Here is an 18747-nt window from a genome sequence, read left to right as displayed (position 1 = left end):
AAGGACTTACACCTGGAAGACTTTCAAGCAAATATCTTTTATTGACTTTCTCAAAAGCACATCTTGTGTTCTCTACGTCCCAAGCACATCCACTCCAGAGCCAGGACACAAGCCTGCTATCCATAGGTTTCACTGGGCAACGAGGTAGGAAAGAGTTTATGATCCATTAAGTCACTTGCATTTATTTTCTTAGGTTCTAGACGACAAGACATGAAAAAAAATGGTGCTTACATATCAAGCAAGAGAGTATTTTATCATGCAGTTTCTAGATGTGAACTCTTTAAAGACAGATCTCTCCACTCCGAAGTCGCAGTTCCACACAGGACAAAGGCGCCTGTGCGCACGTCCCAGCTCGCAGCCTCAAAGCCGTGTTTGTTCGCCCAGAACAATGGGGCATGTGACTTGTCAACACTACCCACAATAAAAACAATAAGATAAGGCTGCCACTGATTTCATGATGACTGACTTAGTTTTCGCTAATTATAAGTCACGACGTCAATAAAAACTTCTTGCATAAAACCCCTTATTTTAAAAGGCCCAAAGCCAACCCCACCTTGCACCAAGGTTTTCACTCCAGCTTCCTTAGCTTCTCGTGTCTGTACTAAATGATGACACCAACTCCCTCCAAAGCCTCCCTCTGACTTCATCAAGAGTTGGATCAGTGCTGTATGCCTAGAGCCAAGATTATTTTTATCAAATAAAAGCACTGCCAAAATCTGTCCTCTGCATTTCCTGCCCTGTGTGCCCATCCCAGCCACTCATGTGCCCGCAGGCAGGCCCCTTGCTCACCTCCTGCTCGCTGCCAGCGGCACACACAGGAAAATGAGACTTCCCCAGCAGACCAGCAGGTTTTGCTCCGCCACTGACTCAGGCTACATCATCCAAACCCATTCAACCCCTCCAGTTCAAGAGGGCTACCCAGAACTGAGTCCTGCATATAAACTTAACTAGCATTAGGAGAAAGGGGAAGAAAGCAGAGAAAACACAGAGAACAGAAACAAAAAGGCACCAATTTGATTTAAAGGACTGACAAGAGAACCGATGGGGAGAACGCAAAAGAAAAGTCCAAAATAACAAAAAGGAGAGAGAAAGCCCAGGAAAAAAAAAAGACAGGCGGGAATGATTAGAAAAATCAAATAAAGCCTTAGTAAGGGGTAAGAATAAAATGATGCAAACCATCAGGATGGACCCAAAACACTATAGTTCACTACACTCATTTGCCACTTTCCCACCACAGCACAGACAAGGAAGCAGAACCAAGAGGAGGAGAAGGCAGGCTACCCTGACACTTGGAAGGGGTTAATTCAGAAAGGAAAAAGCAGCACAATCTTGTACCACTTGTCTTTTTATCACACAGGGGTAGGCTTGGGGGGTTATTTTAATTACACATAACAGCAGTAGGTCCAACAGCACCAGATTAACAAATACAAGTAGGCAGCAACAGGCACACGGAAGTACATTACAGTTCCAAACTTTCACCATTTACAAAAATATTAACACACCTAAAATCTGACTGACCTGATCTCTGAATGTGTTTTTAAAACCTGTGCATTTCATTTGTTTCACCTTGAAAAAACTCTGTTCCGCAACCAGGTAGTTACAGGCCACAGCTGGGAAAGTGGGAGGCACATTAAGCACACAAATGAAATTTCACATATTCTAACACCATCAGTGGAGCTTTCTGGAGCTCTGCAGCAGTGTCCAGCATACACAAGCCTTGCTGCTGGCACAACAGACAACCTCAGCCTATGTAAGGGACGTTCTCCTAGCCGGAGTCTGACACTGCATTTCACATACCCTCTGAGCCTCGCATATGAAGTCATCCATAGCGTCAAAGAGCAAGTCAAAACACATTGAGAGTGTTTTCCCTGGCTACCTCTGAAAGTTTCCATCTCTTTATCTTTTGTGTATTTTTTTTTTTTAATTCTTCCCACCATTTCTGTCGATACACACAGGATCTCTGAAAGTCCAGCTTTGTGCCCCAGTACGTACAAGCAGTGAGTATCTGTCTAACGTGGGACCCCAGCTGTGTTCCAGGCACTGGGACAAGAGGAGACTGACGGGAAAATTGAGTTTGGCGCTTTCACAACCAGCCCACAGAACCACACAGTGAGAGGGTTCATTTTTTAAGACAAAAGCAAAGCCCATATTACCAGAAAATAATACAACTGGGAGGGCTGTAGTGCCCAGGCACCTCAATGGGATGACCAAGGGGAACTTTTTGTCTTGTTTTAATAAAAGAGACTCTTAAAATGTAATTGGTTATTTATTTAATGTCTACTATATGTACTGTAAGAAAGAATCTTACAAAGGGCTTTGGTGAACTAGGAATAACTAATCCATATCAAAATAACCTTGCACATGTAAGACAGCAGAAGAACCAACTACTGTGGACTTTGCCAACAGCAAGATAAACACATTAAATAACATAATCAAAGGCCATTCACAATCTGCCCTGGAAGACATTCACAGAAATACAAAGCATTTTTCTTACAACTCAAACAACTGTGACATATATTTACTATAATGGCAAAAGCTGCTAAAAAAAAAAAAAAAAAAGGAAAATAAGTTGGTTTCTATCAATCAGCTACATTTAGATATCCGTTCCTGCTATCAGATCAAGCTCACCAAAACTGCTTAGTAGATTGTTTCATTGTATTTGTGTTCAAGTTTTATCACAACTCAACATATTGAAGTTTCATATTTGTCATACTTTTTTCATCTTCCACAATGCTAGATACTTACAGTCTAAACAAGACACCAGATTGTGAAATTTAGTTGTGCATTCAAAATAAAGTAGAATATCAGGTACCATGTCTGCATCAGCAAAACATTCATGTTGTTCAGCAAGTACAGACCCCATTCCCATAAACCTCAGAGCTGTTGCACTAGCAATGGGAAACAGCTAACCCATTGCTATACAAGATATGTTTCTAGCACAATTTATTTGATGTCAGCATTAATAGATGGTTTGACAACACTGTGCCTCATTTTCCTCCATCCACATTCATGCTAACTTTGCTTTATAAATACATTAAAAAGTATTTAATCTGAACAAATGTAACCTCAAAGTAAATATGTTACAGAGTCACAAACATCATCATGGCCAAAATCCGTATTTTTACAAAGCACTGCCTAATTAAAATTTATCTCCAAGAGTCTGTATTTAGGAAGGCTTGTTGATATCCAAGCAGAAATTTCTGCACTAGAGAAGAATGTGGACATCCATACAAAAATTAGTGGTGATTCACTGTCTAACAGTTGTCTTCCCTTTACAGCACACCGCAGACTGAAGGACACGTTGCCAAACTGAGAGCACCAATACTTCCTTTAACCTAATATAGGACAAATAAATACACTTCAACAGCTTCTAAATCTTGCACGTCCTACTTTTTTGACCCAGATCTCTTGTTATTCCCCCACAGGTCTATGCAATATCAAAACTATTTTTTCCCCATAAATTTAGACATAACCTAAAAGAGGAAAAGTGCTCATGCTTATTGTGAGCTAGAGAGACCAGGAAGCGGGGGGGAGGGTCAGACTCACTCATCTCTCTTAAGATCAATCGGTATTTTAAGGTAAGATCCTCTCTCAACTGCTGAATTTAATGGCAAAAACGCTTATTTGTCCAAGAGGACTGCAAGTTAGACCAATATCAATAATAAATGAAAAATAACTACGTCTTTTTAATACTATTTTTACAAAGCAAAATTGTATTTTCAGAAGTCATACTGACACTCAAGCATGAATCAGTCTGTCCAAAACCCACTAAAGAGCTATGAAACTTGTTATTCCACTCCTCAGCCAGCCTGGGCAACTTATTCCAGGAAATCAAACGGTGTCCTCTTTGCCTGGTACTTTTAGGGAACCATCAGGGGACTGAAATCCATCTCACATGTGCTCACCATCCATAATTCCCCACTCAGTTTGCTGGCGATAGGTCACCCATGCGAAGAGCCTGAACTCTTCAACATCGTTAATGTCAAATGGATGCAACTTTTAGGACGGGTTCTATTTAGGGCTCTAGACCCTGACAATTTCTGTGGTTTTGGCACTGGGCACAGTATTTAGCACTACATGTTCACAAACAGTAAATATATGACCCTTAACTCATAACCTTGGAAAAGTGTTCCAGGAATAGGCAGCACAGAGATCTTTTCTGTAGCTCTCTGGTCACCACCAACAGGCACGTAGCTGTGCACAGAGCAAAGTTTCCACTTTCACAGTCCCAATTCATAAAAATCTACCATCAGCCTGATGCCAGCGGGTGAGAGGGACCTCTGCATGCAGCCAGAGAAGCAATTGAATTATCCCCCAAACCCACAAGGGGTTAAAAGAAGCACCAGCATTACTGCAGGGACAGCTGCTCGCCTGCCCTGACAGGCTGGCAAAACTATTGCCCCGCTGAAGGGGAAGGGAAGGTCTACTACTCACACCCCACCAGCTAAAACTTCCAGCAACGCACCTCCAGCAACCCAAAATGACACCCAGTGTGCCTGCATATGGCACACGGTTACAGAGAGTGTCTGTAACACACTGACATTGAACAGAGATTGAACAGAGCCTCAGATCATAAAACAAAAAAACCCACGCAACTGTTTTCTCTGGATGATTCTGATTTTTTACTGCTAGACATTACTAGTGAGCAAGATTGCTCCTCTGCAACATGGAGACTTCAGAATTACAACAATAAACACAAGTCAGAGCACACAACATAGCCTTTTACTAATACTGCTCCCAGGAACAGAAACTACACCCTCCCGGGAGTTTGCAAAAGCCGGCAAACCACACACAAGAGTTGATTTTTAGAAATGCTAAGCACACACACAGACTGCCAACTTCACATGCAACTGCGGGGACTCAGCATCTTTGAAAATAAGACTATTAATATCTTACTTAAGTGATGCAGATGCCAGCTTATACTCTTCTTAAGAGGAGTCATGCTTGCACCAAGCACAACTACAGCACAAATTCAGATCCCCACTGCCACCACACCATCCAGCTCCTGGAGACAAGCAGGACACAGAGCACCAGGAAGGGCCACACAGCCAGGTTAACACCCAATCTGCCTGCATTACTCATCCTCAAAAAATGGTGTGTTAGGCTGATAGCATACCTAGGGATGTTGCTTCTGGCATTTCAGCTACCATATTCTGAAGGGCCTCAGTATCTCCACGTAGCACTGGGTTAGGCCACGCACAATTACATTCAAAGTAAAAGGAGACTCTGAAAGATGTTGCATATATTGGCCAAGAAAATTCCGTAACGTTCTCCCTCATTGCTTCGGAGATTCTTTCAGTAGGCTCTTCAGAAAGCTACACCAATTCACCAGACCTTTTGATTACTACTTCTACAGGTAAGGAAATATGCTCAAAAGTCTTCCCTGCAATCAGCCCATCCAAGAAAGCAAGTGAGCAGGGGTGAGCTACGACACCAGCAATTTCAATCCTTGGCTAGCCAAGCCAGCAAAATCCTACACACCCAACCAGTGTGTGCATTTTCCCCTGCAATTACACAACCTCCAGCTTGGAATGACCGCTTACTTTTTATCAAGGAAGAATTTTTTTTAAGGCTTCTTATCGATATAAAAATGTAAGTCTAAAGGACATCACAGAAAGCTAAGCAGTAAAGTATTAAAGACCAAGGTTCCAGAGTGTAAGCTGAGTTACGGTTCTGTAGATCCTTCAGAACCAAAGGAACGTTTAACTTGAGCTCAAACAAGGCCACTAAGATTCATGGGTATTTTGTACAAACAAGTTCAGCTTGTTTTTTTATGAGAAGGAAGGAAGGAAAGGGCCTTCTCATCTTGGATTAGATACCACAAGACAGAATCCTAAGAAGTTCTCCAATTTTCATACATGCTGGCAGAGTAATTTCCAGACCAGACTTCCAAACCTTTTCACTCAAGCAATCAACTCTCCCAAAGCGACAGCTATGCTGCCTCATTTTCACAGCTTCTTACCTCCAGTTAGCTAATTCAATTTTGCAAAATTAAAAGAAAGCCAATATATTCCCCTACAATTTCATATCAAAAGATACTCCGTCTTCCTCATTTCATTGTCACACTTTATCTCAGAGGAAACCAATTATGAGATGAATAAAGCAGTCTCCATGTATTCTGCTCGGGATCACTGGATGAACCTTTTTCTAGTAAAGTCACTCATCATTAAGTGACTTTACAGAAATTAAGACCATCACTTCATACTTCAACACTTAAAAAATTGAGCACATTTGGGACAGGGGTAGCTAAATCAATAGCAGGAACATAAAAATAGTTTCTTCATCACCTGTTAATTTGAAGCTACTACATTAATGCAGCAATGCAACTCAAAAACAGAGAAGAGCTGTCAATCATAGTTCCTAATGGGAAGCTACTGACACTTCTTCACATAACACAAACACTTAAATTTGTATTTAAAAATGAGCATGCAATGAGTATATTCTCAAAGCAGTTACTTTTTGCAGGAGCCAAACATGCATAATTACAGAGTGTGCACACACACACTTTCACTTCTCTGCCAACCTGCAGCTACTTGCATGAGCTGATATTTAGGGCATTAAATACAGTCATTACTACACCCTGAACTCTGGGTGCACACATGTGCAAACACCCTATGAGGATGGCCAGCATGCAGACCTGTATCACACCACTCAATATAAACAACATGAATTAGATTATGAATGAGTCACACTTGGATACGATATATTTCAGCATCACAATATTGCAGTATCAACGCTACACTGACCTGCAGCACACCCTGTCCTTGCCCTCCTGTCCAAAGCAGAGACCAGACCACTTTACCACCACCCTACCCCAGCTGGGAAGGGAAAGAGCTGGCGGGAGGTTTGTTTCTGTCTCTCCTCCGCTTGCCAGCAGTGTCCTCACCAGCAAGGTGTCAGAATTCACACGGGCACCACGATCCTCAGCGCCTGTGGGACTGGGGAGACAGAAGAGACAGGCAAAGCAAGCAAAACCTGGGGGGGGAGGTGACCACCATCACTTGGGACTCCCAATGAGCAAAGGAATTAGTGATGGAAGGGTGTCACACCTGCCACTACCTCAGCCTTCCCAAAACACTTTACAGTGCTGTGATACCAAAACAGCATCAATGTAATGAGAGAGTCACATCCTACTGCCCACCACTAATACAAAACACACCCAGCTTCTGGGAGCAACTTCACAGACAGCTGCAGCAGAGCTCATTCAGCCAAACGAGACCGCTGATGTTCACAAAGTTGTGTGTTTTACAGGACTTCCTGACTTCTGCACGATTACATACTTGTAGGATGTGGGTCTTCACTGCCACTACAAAACTTGTAACAGCAAACACATTCTGACTCAAATGTGAAGTCCACATTCAATTAAATTCCGGACCAAAATGAAGTTAGGTAAAATAACTCAGTTTGCTTTACATTATTCAGATCTGTTCTTCCTAACTTAAAACTATTATCTGAAAACAACATTATCAGCAATTTTGGCCATTTTCCCTAATCCATCCAGAGCCTCTTTATGCTTAGGGCTGTAGCACTTTTTAGCATCAAACTCTTTCATGATGGGGAAATGACTATGAAGTATTGCTGTTGGGTACTTAGCGCTTATACCCTGCCTTACAACTTCAAAGCATTACACAAACATCAATAATTACCATATATAGAGTAAAACTGAAAGAAGTATTCATATTAAAAAAGAAACTCACAGGAAAAAAAAAAACCTTAACTATCTGTTTGAAGGGGGGAAAAAAGCTTAAGCAACAGAATCTTCTGTAGTTATTGCGCTCTTTATGCTACACACATGTGTTATGGCTGTGCACGTTCAAACAAACAAAAATTATAAACTCTTGCACAGTCTTAAAAATAAATTATAAAGCCCAAAAGCCAAACCCCAACTCCTTTCATACATTTAAATTACATTTCCTTCTCCCTTCCTCAAGGAATGAGAGCTAAGTGTTCTCCAGGTGTTCCTAATAACAGTTTGGGAGGCAGGCCACCACGCTCCCAAGACACAGTACCAGAAGACACAGTTCTCACGGAGAAAAACCCAACTTCCCCCAAGAAAACTTAAGACAGCAACAGTGTACCGGCTCAGGTGACCTTAGGTAAATAATGCAAAATGTTACCATTCCATTAGACCTTAATCAAAAGCAAAGGAAAAAAAAAAAAAAAACCAACACTAGAGAAAACCACAGAAAGTTTGTTACAATCAATTACACGGCACCACCTGCGCCCTAAGCACCATCACGAGCCCCTTTTTTTTCAATGGGTAAGGGGAATAAACCCTCCACAGCTCTTCCACAAACACATACCCACTAAATTTAAGGACACACACAGGAACTTGCAGCTTCAGTCCTCATTTGGAATGCATTCTGAAAAGCCCGTTAACACACCTGTCCAAAGGAAGGCCACAAAACCAACGTGAGCCTCACGAGGACCAGCCTTCAGAGCACAAAACTGCCCAAAAACTCAGGTACAACCAAACCCCAAGCACCAATTTTGCAAATGGTGCCCTCGCTGCCAAAGGAGCACAACTCACAACACCCAAAGGGAAGAGACCACCAACAGCAAAGAACCTTGTTAATGCACACAATGCTCAGACATTTATTTTAGCACCCAAGGACAGCAAAGCAAGTCAGACAAGCCCACACCACTTTCTTTTTTACGCAACAAAGACCTGGTTCTCCTGATCATGCCTCCCTCCCATGCCTTAACAATAAGGAAGGAATATGTTTTGTGATCCCCTCCCCCATAAATCAGTTAGGAATTTGATTTACACAGACAGGAAAATGAGGAAGTTGAGCACACTGGAGAGTAGTAAAAACTTCACCAGCAAACTTCACTTTCCTACACAGCGACCTACAAACCAAACTTTCCTCCAGACTCACGTGTCATCTGCAGCAACCAGCCCCTGCCATAAAGCACAGACAAAGTTTTGCTGTTCTGGGGATAAAGACAAGCGAGGGAGAGACTTTTATTCTGTCAAGCTGCCTTAAAAGGAAATTCGGTGATGAAAGATTAAATTCACCTGGAACAACACGATAAATTTTAACCTTTTCGAGGGTACAACAATAACAAGCCACATATTTCAGGACTTAAATCCTCCACCAAGAAAACAGTACACATTGCATCAACCGTGCGAGCCCGTCGAATTGATGCGACACACAATTTACACCAGGGTTTCGGACAGGGATAAGCCCTGGGAAAGAGAGACGCTGTGAAATGGGAAAATAAAAGCTTATTTTATGCCCCGAACCGGGCCCGCTCCCTGCCACCGCGGGGTATTGCATGTTCCGCCCTGAACTTCGCCGGAAAACTGATCAATAACTTGGCTCTGGGGGGAGCAACATCGGGAATGGCCCGGGGGGGTGGGGGGTGTATCCCCTTCCAAGGAATGGCCGGGTCGGGATGGGGGAGAACTCCGCGGAGTGGGGGAGGGGCAGGGCCTCCCCTCTCCCCCATCCCGACCCGGCCCTGCCCCCCCTTCCCCTCCCCCCCCAAGTAAATATGCGGGAAGGGGGGGAGGGGAAGCCGCTCTTCCACATAAATCGGGCTAAAAATAGGCCTCTCGCCATGGCTCCCGTGTGCCATTCGCTGCCGAGGCCGGTGTCCCCCCCATCCCCCGCTCCATTACACCTTTTTTTTTTTTTTTTTTTAATTAAAAAAAAAAATGAATGCGGGTGGGGGAGGGGAAGCCAGCGGCGCGGGGTGGGGGAGGGGAAGGGGTAAATATGTATATATATGTATGTGTGTGTATATATATGTATATATACACATATTAATAAAAAAGGGGGGGTCACAGAGGCGTTCTGGTCCCATCCCCCTCCCGCCTCCACCGACACAAACAGGGCGGCCGCCCCCCACCCCCATCCCCGGCCCCTGCCCGCCCCCGGGGCTCGGAGCCCCCCGGTTCTTACCTTGCGAGCGGCTGCTCCCCCCTTTCCCAGGGAATGGAGGCACGAGGAATTCACCCTGGATTGTCTCTCCTCCTCCCGTGTGTTTTATACCGCCGCGTGTATATACGCGCACATCCCTGCCTGTGTGAGTGTGTGTGTGTACACGCGTATAGTTATCGATAATATATATATATATATATATGTATTTTTAAGGTGTCCACACCGAGAGGAGGAGGAGAAAAAAAAAACAGGAAAAAAAAAAAAAAAACAACAAAACCACCACACACACACAGGAGGAGGAAGGAAAAAAAATACCCAGCGCGTAGCGCTGTGATATTCAATTATATCCGAGCCAGGGGCCGGGGGAGGGGAGGGTGGGGAGGGCGAGGGGGGGGGGGGGGGGGGGGGCTGGAGATTAAGTCCCGAGGAAGGAGGGGAAAAAAAAAAGTAATATGTGTGTGTGTGATTGAGATTGAGGAGGGATCGGGGCGGAATGTGGGAGCTGTTACTGGGGGAAGGAGCCAAGCGGCGCGGAGCAGCCGGCGGCCCGCAGACACTCCGGGTGCCCGGCCGCGCCGAAATGGGCGCCGGCGGAGGGAAGGGAAGGAAGGGAGGGAAGGAAGGAGGAAGGGAAGCAGCGGAGCCGGGAGGCGAGGCCAGGCGAGGAGGAGCGGCCCGGCCCGGCCACACAAGCCCAGCGCGGGGGTCGGGGACGGGGACCCGCTCCCTGACCCCTTCCCTGCCGCCCGCCCGCCCTTCCCCGCCGCGCCCGGCAGTGCGGGAGGGGAGGCGGCCGCGGGGAAAGGGAGGGAAGGGAAAGGGAGGCCGCCCGGGCACGGCAGGCCCCGGGCCGCGGAGCTTTTCTAGGAAAGGCATTAAAGTGCGGTGCCAACAGAGCTTATGTAAATGCAGGATGTAACATGGTGGTTTTGCCTCTCTGCTCGCAGCCCGTCGCGGTTGGCCATGGCACCTGGCACGGGGATCCGGCCCCGCGCGGCCGCCCTGCTACCGCCTCTGCCCCCTCATTTTATTTAATGAAAATAATCCTCCACAGCGGTAGTGCAGTGTCCTACCTGGGTGCTGCTCATTTTTAGAATTGAAATGCTGTTTGTCATCTATATGGCCGCATTGTTTGTTTTTGAAAGCGAGCTTTGTTAATCAAAACCACATTCGTCACCAGGCAGCCCTTTCCATCTTAAAATGGTTTTGCAACAGCATTTCACACTCTTGGGCGATGGTCCAGCACTCTCATGTCTGGACATTGGCACCCGTGCAGAGTCCCAATGACCGCAAACCCTGCACAGATCCTATGGCAACATCCGATGTTATCCCAGCTCATTCCAAAGGTTTGCCATGCACCCCAGCCCAGCCCTGGTGCTGCTCAAACAGGGCATCCACATCATCACCACTCTCAGTTTCAGAACTTGATTTCACTGCAGCTGGAAGTGGATAAAGAGATGGCCATGGATGTAGTGCTTTTTTTTTTTTTTTTTTTTTTTTTTTTTTTTTGCATTGCAAAATTATTTAATTCTGGGAAAACCCTGGCCCTTCAGATCACTTGCTTGAAGAGGCCAGAGTTTCATAAAACCTAAATCTCTCTAGAAAGCCAGGAAGCATATTTGTAATTGCAAATCACTTGGTATCCAGCATTTATTTCTGTAATGATTTTGGTGGCCTAAGTGGGCAACTTTCTCTTCTCACTAATGGTGTGTAGGCTGTCTGCTTTAGGTATGTAAAGAGGTGATAATTTTGAAGACTACATCCAGTCCAATTCCAAAATTTGCTGAAAGCCAAGAAATTTAAGAGGGGCAGAAAAAGTGGCATTAATAAGTTCATGCATTATAATCTTAGATCTGTCCATGCTTCTAAAGGAGTTTGACCTCTTGATACTCTGATTTATTTCCCAGGTGGAAGAAGATAAGCAGTAATAGTGTATGAAGGAAGGGAAATGGGAATATGCACATAGCTTAAGGCAAGAGGAAAGGGAGCTCTTCTGGGGGACTGGGGACCAGCAGGGGCCTAAAGAAGGATATGTGAGAAGTCCATGAAATGGGGGTGAGAGGTGTGACGTTCAGAAAGCTTGTGTGAGAAACGGGGGAGGGAGAATCCCTGAAGTGTGCGTTGTTTGGCCCTCAGGAACTACAAACACTGTCTTCCCATCCATCTGCTGAGCAGCAACAATGTGCTGAGCTGAAGTCATCTGGCTGAAGGTTTCCGTGGTCTGGTGTTCTCCAAATGTTCAGCTGCGGCTCTGGAGTGCCGGACCCTCTTTTTTAACACGATGACGTGCTCAACTGGGCGATTTCCCGAGGAGAAGTTCTGCTCTGCAGGATCTACAAAGTGCATTCTGGCAGATTTATGCTTTAATAGTGGTCCCCCATCCCTTTTGTTCTGGTTTCTCTTTTTTCACGAAGGCAAACACCCTGCAGGACTGCACAAAAGGCTCTCACTCTCTGTGATGGGCTTTAGATTTTGCAGTTCTCTTGCCCAAATGTGCAGCTGGACTCAGAGCTACAGGGGACACTTCCAGAGTGTATGGGAAGGAAGTTCTCACTTTCGGAGGTTTCCAAGAACGGATGTTGGGCAACACGGGGCAGTTGAGCAGGTTGTGGTTACAGCGGATTGTTCAGTGTGAGCGAGCTGATCTCAGGGAGTTGGCTTTGCCTTCTGGGAGAGCCACTTCTAAACAATAAATCTTGTTATGTTTCCCTTCCCAAAGCAGCAAGAAAGATGGGATAAACCCCTAACTTTCAGATGTATAACTGGAGGAGATCCGAGGTCTTGGTTCATCCCTGTGTTTGAATAAAAGTGCGCTTCCGAAGTTCTTCAGTGACACAGCTGCTCACAGCCAGTGGCTCCGTCATCCCAATGACTGGAAAGTCTTCTCACACCCATATTTTAAAGACATATCCTTAAAATAGTTGAAATGACTTGTAACAGGGAGTGCTCGGCCTACCAAGCACATATAAGCAAATATTTGTAATAACTGGCCCAGTGTTTGCACAGCACCAAGCACACTGCCTGGACTCCATAAATAAAAACACTTGGCATTTGCAGAGTGGTTTCCATTTTCAAAGCACTTTAGTCATAACCCTTGACACCTGTACGGCCTTTTACATCTTTACAAGAATTAATTAATCCTCACAATGCCCTGTGAGGTAGGTATGCACTGCAATAATAACAATAACAACAATTAATAATTCATGCATTCTACTCAAAAATCACTTCAGGGATTAAAATGCATCTGTAATACTTGGGGTTTATTAACATTTTCCAGCAAATAATAAAACCCATGGTATTGTGTTAAATCTATATAATATCCATCCATAAATCTTGTGCAGAGACTGAAGGCACAGCAAGGCATCAGCAGGAAGCGGATGGCTGGCTCCAGAGAAGTTCAAGCCCAGTCCGCATGCAATCCAGGTGCCAGAATGGAGCTCGCCACGCAGGGCAGCGCGTAAATAAATACCAGCGAACCAGGAAGGCTCTCTGCTCATTTTTAGCTCTTGTTTATGCAGGGGCTCCCCCAGCCTGGGCGTGCGTGACCCCATCCTGCACAAACACAGCACCAGGAAAGCTCAGGCGCTCGCTGGGTGAGAAAGGGCAGTGACTCAGCACCGCTCTGAGCAACGGGGAGGGCAGGGAGGAGCCTGGACAGCAGCAGGCAAACACTTTCCCTCAACACTTTCCCTCGTAAAAATTACCATAGTGCCTTTGATATGCAGGCAAGCCCCAGTTAAACCTGATATTTAAACCAGCGGGACTTAAACCCTGTTGATTTAAACAGAAGAACCATCAGGCTCCCACGGGGGAGCTCCGGGCTTGGCAGGGCAGAGGAGGGACTGGGCTCCCCACGTGGATGGATCCCCCACAAAGATGCTTTTGTCGGTTTGCATCCCAAAGTGGATTAACGTGAACCACAAGGGCACTTTAATCCTAATGAGCAGGTACACCCACACCCTTGCAATTCCACCACGATTTCCCCGTGACTTCCCTATGACAGCGAGCTCTGGATCGGAAGCACTGAACAGTTAGGCCTGGAGGCCTTCATACTCTAAGAGTTAATTTTTTTTTTCCTTAATTTGAGGGAGATATCAACATAAAGAAAACAAAATAAAATAAAAAACCCTCTAAATTATTTGTCCTTGTGTTGTGCATACTGAGAAAGGAAATGGAGGTTCACTGGTCTGAAGGCACGGGTTTTATTCCTTTTGAGGCTGCTGACAGTGATTCTTTGCAGGAGAGGACATGCTGGAAAAGGGCTTCTTTCTGTGTAGGGAGCATCTTCTACCCCACCCTAGCATAAATTCATTGGTAATTCATCATTTATTGATCACATATGGTAAAAAATGTCCAACACTGGTGATCAACATACCAGTACCACTAGTTTCATCAGTTGCTTCGAAGCACAGATAACCTTGTAGACCTCCATAAGGCAGGGAGGAGTCAATCCCAAAGCAATCTTCTCATTGATACACTTACCAGATCGATCTGGGAGGCTTCTGCTTCCCAGAATAAACAGCAAGAGCAGAGGAACAGTGTGACCAGGTGAACAGTCCCTCATTCACAGGCAGTTGATGAACTGTGTGATCCAAAGCCATGAAGTGATTCTTTCAGAAGTTTCAGGACACAAGTTATGCTGCTCAGAGCATGTTCATCTTTAGCTTGGTGTTTGGACATGGGAACTGGTCAGCCCCTCTGTGGTGCACAGAGCTTCTGCAGGACACAGCTGCTGGCCTTGGCCCTGCTGCACACGGGCAATTTCACATTGCTATTTTCAAAATCTACCACAAGACCCCAAAAAATAGCACATCCCACCAATGACCAAGGTCAGGACTGCTGCAGGATGGGGATACTTACCAAGCAGAGTCCGGCCTCACTGTTTTATTGCTGCCAACCTCCCACCCAGAGGCCCAGCATCCCATGAAGGCTTTAAGAGGAACACAGATGGGTGTGTGAATGTGCCACACCAAGGAGAGCTTCCAGATCAGTGCCAGTTAAACAGATTTTTAAAGGAAAAGTGAGAGGAACAAAGGATAAGAGATGCCTACTCCTTGAACTTCTTCAAGCGCCCTGCACCAAGTTCCTGCACCTTGGCTTCTACTGGGGTGCGTTGTCCCTTTTTTTTTTTGGAGAGTAAAACCAGTGGGTTTGTTGCTGCAGTCCCAGGGCCTCCCTGCCCATGGAGGGCTGTCATTTAGGGCAGAGAACATCCCTGACCACCTGAGCTCCCACTGTGGTTCCTGGCATAAGAGGGAGGACAAAATAAAAGCTGAATATCGTCCCTCGCTATCCAGAATCCAGTCCCAGGAGGACTGGTGGAGGTTTCACACAAGAAGAGGAGAAAAATGAGTGAATGACAAGGAAAGATGCTGATATAGACCTCACTCTGGGCAGTGACACAAACTGACCTCAGCGGGTTTAGTTATTGCAGATGCAGCACTGTAGCTCCAGTGTGAACTGGGGTTGTTACAGGCATGGGAACAAATTTCTGTTTGGCTTTAATCATTTGCTAAGGATTGGGTTCCTTTCTTGTTTTGGTGTGTTTTTTTGGCTTTTGAGTTTTGGGTTTTTTTGCATATGTAAATATGCACATTTTTTAAGATGGAAGAGGCCCCTGTTAACGCCAAGGTTATGGCAAAGCTCCCTTCACAGCGGGCTTGTAACTCAGATGTTACATCCTACAGTGGCTGAGCAAATCCAAACTTGTTTTATTTTAACACAGTTACGAAAAAGGGTGTGTCCCAGCTGCTCTCGAACACCTCTGAAGTTTCAAGCAAGACATATCTGGCCCTCGTAGGAGATCAAACAGATTATCTCACAGAGCCAGGATGTGGTTGCAAAAAACTCGGTCTTGTAAGCGTCATAGTGATTCATAATGTAATCTACATTACTTGGTGTAATTACTGCAGAGTAAATAAAGGCACAAGTACAAAGGTATAATATTTGTTATTTACCTTGATCTCTGTCACATACTATTTTAATATTTCCTGTCAGTCCAAGAATCCAGCCAACCTAAAGAAGATTTCTCTTTCTTGCCCATACTTAAACCCTGCTTTTCTTTCATTATACCAGCGTTGTTCTGGATTTTATGTGAGGGGAGGAGAGAGCTAGGACTGATTCTCTCCCTAATCAGGGTCCTAAAAGACTCCTTGTGGCCTTCAGCAAGCTTTTTATTGTCAGGGCATGAGCTTCTATCTATAAAAAGAGAGGACCAACACGGCTACTAATGGTGATTACATTATTGTTAACATATAATTATCTATCTCACAAGAAAATTGGGAGGGTAAATAAGTGTTTATGAAGTATTTTAAAGATGATAATATTATTTATGTGAGGGCTATACTTTATGTCTTGAGGGCAGCAATTGTTGAAAACCACCTTCTAATTAGGTTTTGCTAATGATGGTGTCAAAAAGGTGTGGAAAAAAAATATCAGTAGGTACACTTGAAGGCCCCTGTTTTTATTTCTTAAATTATTTGCATCAGCCGCTTTCTTGTAGACAGATATGCTATATCCACTTATACCAGATGTTAAACATTGTTTTCTAGCATATTAAGCATAAAATGAATGACGAAGATGGCAGTGCCAAAGCACACCCACAGTATGTTATTAGACAGCTCGCTCCAGTGATTAAAGCCCTTGAAGTCAGTAGAGGTTTTTGTAGTTGTTGGGTTGTTTTTGTTTCCCCACCCCGCTGGGCAAGGATTCCATCCTGGATCTCCAGCCTTGTCTTTCACTGCACATCACTGATGTGCTTAACACTCAATTAAAGCACACCCAGGATTTATTCCACTCAATCCCTTAGCAAGAGTGTGACTGCAGGTACTCAGAGGGAACTGACAGCAGCACAAGTCCAGCCAGAAGGATGACTTCACTGGGGCCTGCCGTATTTCCCCTGTTTTTTAGTCAATTATCTACATTTCCTTGAACATCCACTTCTTTCAGTTTTATTCTTGAGGACTTGTGATAAGGTATCAAACTTCCCCGAGCCGGCTGTAATCTTCACCCCCTCCCGACGACAGTAACTGTGAGTGGCTGCAGTAGATTAAACAGCACATTCCCACAAAACATTTCCAATACAAGACCAAATTTTATGAGCTGTGTGAGCATCCTGTGTAACGTTTCTAGCAGGTACATAAAACACTTTGGGGTATGTACAGAAAGAGAGATCCGACTGGGTAGAGCAGTACATTAGGAATAGCTGTCAATATTTCACAGCACTCGATGTGTGCCATGACATGAGACCAAAAAACACACACACACCAAAAAAAAAAAGAAAAAGGCAGAAAAAAACCCCCAAATCTCACAGTGGAAGAATGAACTGAGAATTATTTCCTCCGCTGAGCCAATATTTCCTACAACACGGCTTTCTGTGAGTCAGCCTTTTTGTGCCACAGAACTTAAAATAGCAAAAGTGAGATAACAGTAGGCTTGTTGGAAATAGAAAATTTTAAGGGATATAAGAAAACACACAGAAAAAACCAACTTTTGGACCTAGAGAGTGGTGATGAGCATGGCAGTGATCTGCTGGTAATAGATTACTGTAAGAATATATCAAGTAATCCTAAAAAAAAGTGACATTTATCTGAGATTGTAAAACATGGAGAATCCCAGGTATGTGGGAAGCCCACCACAGAGATTTCAGCCACTCCCCAATGCTCCTGCAGCATTGAGGGCAGAGAGCACAGCTCCCTGACTCCTCTCTTTCTCTCTCTTTGATAAGCAGGAGTGTTTCATCCCAAACCCAGCACCTCTTTTAATTTTGCTTATGCTGCTGAGAAGCCCTGGGCCAGCAGAAGAGGAACCTCAGGCAAATTCCACACTGATTCCACACGGTTCAGGACATGACTCAATAAATATACATAGAGGAGGAGGGAGAGTATTTCCAGAGGCAGAGTGAAGCAGGGGATGGGCTAGCAATTATGCAGACTTGTTGGCCACATACCCATCAGTGGTTCTTCAAGGGCTGTACCTGCCAGAAATGAGTTTAAACCCCAGATGAAATGCATCTCCCACCAAACCCATCACCCGTTTGCTTACATGATGTGCAGTGCACCCACATAGGAGAGTTCCCACTGGGAGCAAATATCATGCACCCACTGATAATTCTGCACTGCAAACTAGAAGTGATTAACAGGCAGAAGAGGTAGAGCTCCACTGTGGCCCCACTGTGGCCTGTATGAAAATTAAGATTGTTAAAATGTACCCAAAAGCAAAAAAAGCACCCCACGAACCGCAGGTCTTGGCATAGTTGGGGTTGTCTCTTTCCTTATTGGCTTAATGAAGCCTCCTCCACAAGTGCCCTGTCCACCTCAGATTTCATCTGCTTGCTCATGGTCCATATGGATAATTCCTTCCATTCCTCTGTATTTAGGTTTAATATGTAACATTTGCTAACTCAACTGGCCATGGGGTGTTTTGCAAAGAAGTGGTCCCACACAGATCCATGGCATTTGTCTTTTATTTTTCATTTCTTCCTATCAAACACAGGTCCGGTTCTGCAAGGCACCAGGCAGAGGCAGCTGTGCCAGATGTGTAATTTAAGCAAAGCAAGCTGAGGCACACATACTGCCTGGATTTATACAGCAGGTTATTTTTAAAGCTGAGAGCAAAACCTCCATCTCCTGAGCCTTGTTGGGGGAAGGCTCACTCCATCCAGGCTGTGCGTCGGCGCTGAGACCCAGAGTTTCCACACAAGCACCTTCTTCCCCTTCATCACTCAGGAATTTTTATTTTAAAAAGTCTCCGAGGACATAAAAAACTTTTCAATTCCCACATCCTGTCATTAAGCAGCTGTACTGCAAACAATGAATGATGACAAACCAAAGCAACAGTTTTAACTGAAGCAGGATTACAC

The 18747-nt window shown here is 44.8% G+C and overlaps 1 protein-coding gene across 7 annotated transcripts in view; it reads right to left on the bottom strand.

The window, feature by feature from the left end:
* TBL1XR1 (TBL1X/Y related 1) overlaps window positions 1–10108 on the bottom strand; it is a 109760-nt gene extending 99652 nt beyond the window's left edge. For 6 of the 7 annotated variants that reach the window (XM_048314189.1, XM_048314192.1, XM_048314193.1 and 3 more), the window contains exon 1: window positions 9909–10108. The gene's annotated coding sequence lies outside the window, so the exon portion shown is untranslated. Of the gene's footprint in view, window positions 1–8879; window positions 8902–9908 lie in introns of those variants that run through there. The other variant, XM_048314191.1, reaches the window with a different exon arrangement.
* Window positions 10109–18747: the final 8639 nt, after the last annotated feature.

Source organism: Corvus hawaiiensis, chromosome 10 (assembly GCF_020740725.1).
Source record: "Corvus hawaiiensis isolate bCorHaw1 chromosome 10, bCorHaw1.pri.cur, whole genome shotgun sequence".
In the NCBI taxonomy this organism is placed as follows: domain Eukaryota; kingdom Metazoa; phylum Chordata; class Aves; order Passeriformes; family Corvidae; genus Corvus; species Corvus hawaiiensis.
The sequence above is the reverse complement of the archived record's forward strand: the minus strand, read 5'-3'. Positions and strand labels throughout refer to the sequence as shown.